Source organism: Sinocyclocheilus anshuiensis, unplaced genomic scaffold (assembly GCF_001515605.1).
Source record: "Sinocyclocheilus anshuiensis isolate Anshui unplaced genomic scaffold, SAMN03320099.WGS_v1.1 scaffold495, whole genome shotgun sequence".
In the NCBI taxonomy this organism is placed as follows: Eukaryota; Metazoa; Chordata; class Actinopteri; order Cypriniformes; family Cyprinidae; genus Sinocyclocheilus; species Sinocyclocheilus anshuiensis.
Genome location: NW_015552586.1, coordinates 260,320 through 267,826, shown reverse-complemented (window position 1 = coordinate 267,826; position 7,507 = coordinate 260,320). Strand labels below are relative to the sequence as shown.

Sequence of the window (7,507 nt, the reverse complement as noted above, 5' to 3'; positions counted from 1 at the left end):
TTATTTCTGAGTGAAAGTAAATCCTGTAATGCATTGCATGAATATTAAACTTCACAATGCACTTCCAAAAGTTATTAAACTACACTCTAAAAAATGCTGGGTTATTTCAACCCAACTTTGGGTCAAATATGGACTAACCCAACTTTTGGGTTAAAAATGTAATGTAAAATGTTAACCCAACAGTTGGGTTAGTCCATATTTGACCCAAAGTTGAAACAACCCAGCATTGTTTAGAACGTCGGTTTAATTATTAATGATATTAATAGAACGTATGTGGATCCCAAAAGAATCCAGATATGGTGTTTATAAAGCGTGTCATGATGTAATGCTGCTGGAGGTTTCGCGGGGCAAAAGGGCAAAATGAGGCTGATCTCCCCGCCCCTGACAACCATCACAAACCCACACACAACAGCAGCAGCAGCTCACATTCACTCACTGACAGCAAGCACGCTTCAAACACGACAAACTCCGCTCAAACTCACCCACGATGCGGGAAATAGCCAGCTCGCCCCTGATGACGTCACCGCGGCAGAAGTTTGTCTGAAGCGCTTTATTATTCTGATAAAGGTGACATGAGGAGACTTTAACAGGTGAGTTTACCGACGCCGAGTGACGTTAAACCGACGTGATTCATCAGCGTGACTGTCGGAAACATGAAATGAGCTCCATAAACTTTCCATTCAACTTTTTGATTAGTTGCATTTGTTTCATGGACGAACGTGATTCGTGAATGTGCGATTTCAAATGGTTATTTATGTTTATTTTACATTATTGATTTTATTATTTGTAATGAAGCTGAATAATTTAATAGCAAAAACTGAACAGCTTATACAGAACACTTTATTTATCTCACTGTTAACATTAAAACATTAACAATATTCTTCTGAAAAGATCAAATTTTTACGATTATTTTGACGCTGTTTATTTTATCCCCATGACGTCACCGCGGCAGAAATTCCGTCTGAAGCGGTTTATTTATTTTAATATTAACATTTATTTAGTTTGAATATACTGTAATATGCTGTATTTGTCCCACAGTTAACATTAAATGTAACATTAAATTATGAATCTGTTTATGATTATTTTTGGACCTGTTTAGTGCATCATGTGTTTCAAAACATTGATTATTACCTAGCCTACTAAACAAACACTTAGCAACACAGAACCTCAAGAGCCAAACCTCATTGCTGTAGTTCACTTTATTTCCCCCTTTAAACAAGTACAGTGATGCTATCAAGTAATACCATGGTACTTTTAGACACTCTTTGACCTTCTGTGGTAAAATTGTACTGCATTCACATACAGTACAGTGTAAGGAGCTATTCCTACCTCATCTGATCCTTACGATTGACTTGTGCAATCTAATGTAGTCAATGCTTTGACTCAAAAAAGTGGATCATTTAGATGTAGGCCACATTTTCAGGTAACCAGACAAAACATTTTCCAATCGAATGTTCAGCAGTTTGAAATCTGACTATGCTTCACGTTTATCAGGTGAACGCAGAAGATGGTGTTCTGTGTCGACCAGTGACGGACATGAACGGGAAAGGCTGTAACCTGTTGGTTTCTCCGTCTGGTACGGCTCAGTTTCCTCACCTGAGGGTCCAGATGGGTCACTCCTGTTCTCCATCGCTCCATCCCGATGCCACATCTGGAAACCCGGCCCTTCTTCCCACGCTGAGCCTCCGCCGGCAGCTGCTGACCAATGGGAAGCTGGGCTTTCCTCAGTCCTCACGACATCAAGCCCCGCCCCTTTCGCTCCCAGCATCCTCTCCCAAACAGTCAGCTCGACCCAGCTGCCTGGACACTGGTACGAAAGGTAAACAACAATAAACATCTCCAATTTTAATGCTTAGAATTTGCTACAAGCCATGTTCAGTGGCTTGAAAGAGCAGCTGCGATTCATAATTGTGACCCTGGACCACAAAACCAGTCATAAGGGTCAATTTTTTTAAATTGAGATTTATACAATAAATGCGCTTTCCATTGATGTATGGTTTGTTAGGATAGGACAATATCTGGCCGAGATACAACTATTTGAAAATCTGGAATCTGAGGGTGCAAAAAAATCTAAATATTGAGAAAATTGCTTTTAAAGTTGTTCAAATGACGTTTTTAGCAATGCATATTACTAATCAAAAACTATTTTTTAAATATATTTACGGTAGGAAATTAACAAAATATCTTCATGGAACATGATCTTTACTTAATATCCTAATGATTTTTGGCATAAAAGAAAAATCTATAATTTTGACCCATACAATGTATTGTTGGCTATTGCTACAAATATACCACAGGGTCACAATTTGAAAGGGATGAGGGAAATAGGTCATATCTTCTTGTCTGAGCTCCACTCTACCCATAATGCTCAGCTCAGTGAGCCAGAACATGAGACATGATGCTTTGAATTAGATAGGGGACTATTGAACATCCCCACTGCCATTTAAACAGCACTTCAAGCCTTCATTTCATCTCAGACTGTCAGAACAGAGCGAAGACATGTATTCTCATCACAATTGCATTTAATCAGTCCTACATATATAATACAGTTTAATAAAGTCAACATGACTGATTTACTTTCTTACTCCGTGCTCATGATGTCCTTTGGTGTGACTTTCCTTCAGCCGATGTCATCAAGTACTCCTATTTTACAACCTTCACCATCTAATTAATTAATAAAAAACAACTTTCATAGAAAATTGTGTTGGAAATGCATTTTCTAATGGTGCTTTACACAATATAGCTTTATATAAAATCCTTCGATTATGAAACAAATTCAATTTCAGGCGTAAAGCTGCTTTACAGAAGACAATAGTATTGTATTAGTTCAGTGTTGATTCAGTATAGTTGATTTGTGCTATCATTGATAGTGTCATAATCATAAACCTCATAAAATCAATATGTGGCCCTGGAGCACAAAAGCAGTGTTAAGTCGCTGGGGTATATTTGTAGCAATAGCCAACAATACATTGTATGGGTCAGAATTATACATTTCTCTTTTATGCCAAAAATCATTAGGATATTAAGTAATATAAAAAAAAAAGTAATATAAAAAAGAAGATCATGTTCCATGAAGATATTTTGTACATTTCCAACCGTAAATATATCAAAACGTAATTTTTGATTAGTAATATGCATTGCTAAAAACATCACTTGGACAACTTTAAAAGCAATTTTCTCAATATTTAGATTTTTTTGCACCCTCAGATTCCAGATTTTCAAATAGTTGTATCTCAGCCAAATATTGTCCTATCATAACAAACCATACATCAATGGAAAGATTATTTATTCAGCTTTCAGATGATGCATAAATCTCAATTTCAAAAAATTTACCCTTATGACTGGTTTTGTGCTCCAGGGTCACATATTAATGTTAGGACAAAGCATTCTTAAGTAAACAAAACATTCTGTTGTTCATCAACATTCTCACAACACCATTATGATGATATCTGTGCTCCAACGTTCTCATAATGTTGAGAAAACATTCTTAGAATTTGTACTTTATGAACATTCTAAGAAATATTTTTGTACGCGTTAAATAACATTCTAATCGCGACACAAAAACTGAACCTCTTAACATTCTTAAAATATTAAAACATTCAAATAACATATTTTGGGTTAAAAAGTTAATAGAATGCTGTAAGAATGTATTTGTAACCTTTACATAACATTCTAATCATGACAAGAAAACTAGACAACTCTGAACATCATCTTGTCTCGTCCTCCTTAAAAACACATTGTACTGATTTACATACCGGTTTATACTTCAATAGCGTTCGTCCATGTCTTCTCTCCGAACCCTGGCTCTCATATTTTTGATGATTAACCAAGCAGAAAGCTTGTACCCAAACGAGCCATGGAACCAAAGCAGAGAGAGAAACTCATTAGTACTTAACAGAGCAGAAACGCTTCCTTGGCTTTACGGGTTTGTTATAGGAATTCCATGACTATTCATGTGTTTCTGTTCGATAGAGACCGAAAATATCACGTTAGAGGACAAAAGCTCCGGTAGTCCAAACAAAAATGCTGAAAAATATTGAGTTTTCATTAAATGTTACGTTTGCTTTACAAAAACTTACTAGGTTTTTAATTTTAAGTAACATCTGGAAATTACCGATTGATTTGTGATTCATATCCTAGTAATATTCTTTTTAGCAAAACCTCAATCATATATTAGCCAGCTAGTTAACTTAATCAGCACAATTTGCGACAACAATATTAAACTTAATATTTAATAATCAGCATAAATTTTCAAAGCATGAAAAGACACCATAGGCCGCAGGGACGTGCACAGACATTTTGAGGGGCAGGGGCTCAAGTGGAAAAAAGGGCACTTCTCATATTTATTTATTTTTCTAAACAAACGTTAAATATATTAGGGGTGTGCAATATTGACAAAAAATATATCTCAACATTTTCTGGGATTTTATCGATAACGATAATTAGATGATATTTTGCTGAGTGTGTTATTCTGCTGATATCTTAAGGACTACTGTGGACAACTGACTCCTAAAGTTTTTGATATTCTTCATATTCTGTGTGATAGTCAGTTCACAGCAGTGATAGAAATGATCTTTTCCAATAAGTTTAAATTGATTTTTACCTTTTATGGGCATTTTTATCTTTATAAAGCCAATTTTTCTAAAGGTGTGCATCATCTTTTCAGTCAAATCCTTAAATTGAATCAGTCAACTAGAATAAGTAATTTGGGCTGTTACCAAGCAAATGAAATCAGTAGTGACAAAATTAATCTTTGCAGAAGAAAGAATGAAGAGGAAACACAGAAGCTGCATTAGAAGGGGCATTTGGATGCATTTACACTGTTTAATGCAGGACATGAATGTATTTAACCTGCAATTACAAATGCATTAATACTGTTTTGATATTTTAAACATAAAACGTTGAATTCATTTGATATTATAAAAATTAAAAAAATGAAAAGGTACGTTGAATGTGAAATTAAAACTGTCAGTAGGTGGCAGCAAGTCACTGTTAATAAGTGGGTCATTGCGATTGAACCGAGTCATTTAAACGGTTGATTCATTCAGGAACAAATGGCGTCATGTTGCTCAAAGACGCAAATTGGAATTATATTTGTTGGCGAAATAGAGCAAAGACAGTCACTATTGTATCTAAAATGTAAGTGTCTTAATATTAAATTCTTGTTTTTGGTGGAAAAAACGTCAGTCTTCGCGTGATACTAATTAACTATATGAAATGATATAAATATAAAAATTTCTGCCCCCATATCTTGAATTTTGTGATCATTCTAAATGCATTTTAATCAACTGAATCATGCAGTGAAAGAATGCACTGGTCTAATCTACTAGACTTCCTGCCTTGGCTAAACTTTAGCTAACTTGCTACATGGTAGCTCTCTCATGAGTCATGGATGTTAGCAAGACAAATTAACTATATTTGCCTTTTGTCTTTTGGATAATTAGCTGTGAATTCGAGGCACAGGTAGCTTTGTCTTTCATTTATCACCACTCACCTCCACACCAAGACAAACACAACTGGAAAGGGAGGGAGGGCTTCACTTCTGCGGCTTTCTGCCTGTCAGTGATGTGCATGTGCTGCTCAGTGTGTGCTAACGTTACAGTGCTGCACGGAGATGCGGAGGGGAGAAAGTCTCAACATTTCCCGACCCGACCTGATATTTACATTTTTTAGATTTGTTTGACAGGGAAAGTGGAACACAAACAAAAAAACGCACCCGCACATATATGCATATATTAATTTATATATATATATATAAAAATAAAAAAAACACTCCCCAGAAAAAAGGGCACTTTCTCTCGAGGAAGAAAAAGGGCAGGTGCTCAAGCCCCCTTTGATGTCTATGTGTACACGTGCCTGATAGGCTGTCATTATTGAGTCTTGAATCGCTGCACTTTGCATGTGTGACTGGACCACAAAAGCAGTCTTAAGTCGCTGGGGTATATTTGCAGCAATAGCCAACAATACATTGTATGGGTCAAAATTATAGATTTTTCTTTTATGCCAAAAATCATTATATTAAGTAAAGATCATGTTCCATGAAGATATTTTGTACATTTCCTACCATAAATATATCAAAATTAAAATTTTGATTAGTAATATGCATTGCTAGAACTTCATTTGGACAACTTTAAAGATGATTTTCTCAATATTTAGATTTTTTTGCACCCTCAGATTCCAGATTTTCAAATAGTTGTATCTCAGCCAAATATTGTCCTATCCTAACAAACCATACATCAATGGAAAGCTATTTATTCAGCTTTCAGATGATGCATAAATCTCAATTTTAAAAAATTGACCCTTATGACTGGTTTTGTGCTCCAGGCTCACAAATGATCTTAAAATATCAGAGTTCTTAGCATAATCGTAATGTGTAATCTGCAAACATGAGATGTTCTCATGAAGTTATGTCTAATCGACAGCATGAAAATAATAAAGGTAGAATAAGGAGTACTGAGTAATCAGGATATGCATCTGAACAAACCAATCATAGTCCTGTTATGCAGTACAAGGAAGGAAAATTACTATATCTCCAGGGCAGTACTGCCTCTGATCTATTGGAAATGCAGAGCTTGATTATTAGTGCTCTGCTGGAGACTGGTTTAGAGTCTTTTAGTGCCAGTTTTTCCTGCTCTTTAATGGCTAGATTTTATCCTAGTACAGTGTAAGGAGCTATTCCTGCCTCACATGACTCTTTCTCAGGTTACTTGTCTTTGGGGATGAACAGAAAAGTGTTTGGGCCGTGTAGCGGTTCAAACCTGCAGGTGACGAGCAATGCCATGCTGGTCCAGAGTCTGGGTCCGGTTTCTTCACAGACTTCAGTCCAAAACAGCCCACCTCATTCACTCGCTGTTCCCTTCACTGATGCCAGGTAAATATCCTCACACACTTAGAAATAAAGAGTTCTTCACAGTGATGCCATAGAAGAACCATTTTGGGTTCCTAAAAAAACCTTTCAGTGCTGATCAGTTCTTAAAAGAATCAGAATCAGAATGAGCTTTATTGCCAGGTATGTTTACACATACGAGGAATTTGTTTTCGTGACAGAAGCTTCCACAGTGCAACAGAATGACAGTGACAGAACAAAAAAACACAGATAATAAAAAAAAATTAAAAATTGAACAAGTAAATAAGGAATAAAAATATACAAATCAACAATTGTATGTACAGGTATATAACAATAGACAGTTGTATAGGTATATTATGTGCAAATTGAAATGTAGACTGAGTATGTGTGTTAGATAAATAAGTGTATGAGTGAATAAATAGTGTGTGTTCCACAGTTATTGTCAAGTGTTCATGAGATGGATTGCCTGAGGGAAGAAACTGTTCCTGTGTCTGGTCGTTCTGGTGCTCAGTGCTCTGTAGCGTCGACCAGATGGCAACAGTTCAAAGAGGGAGTGTGCTGGATGTGAGGGGTCCAGAGTGATTCTGCCATGATAGATAGATTAAACATAAATACAAAATGTGCTGTGATTGGTTAGCTGGGCCAGTGTGCGCTGTGATT

General features: G+C 36.1%; 1 pseudogene; it reads left to right on the top strand.

The window, feature by feature from the left end:
- The first annotated feature begins 463 nt into the window (after positions 1-463).
- LOC107665450 (zinc finger protein GLIS3-like) overlaps positions 464-7,507 on the top strand; it is a 33,944-nt pseudogene continuing 26,900 nt past the window's right edge.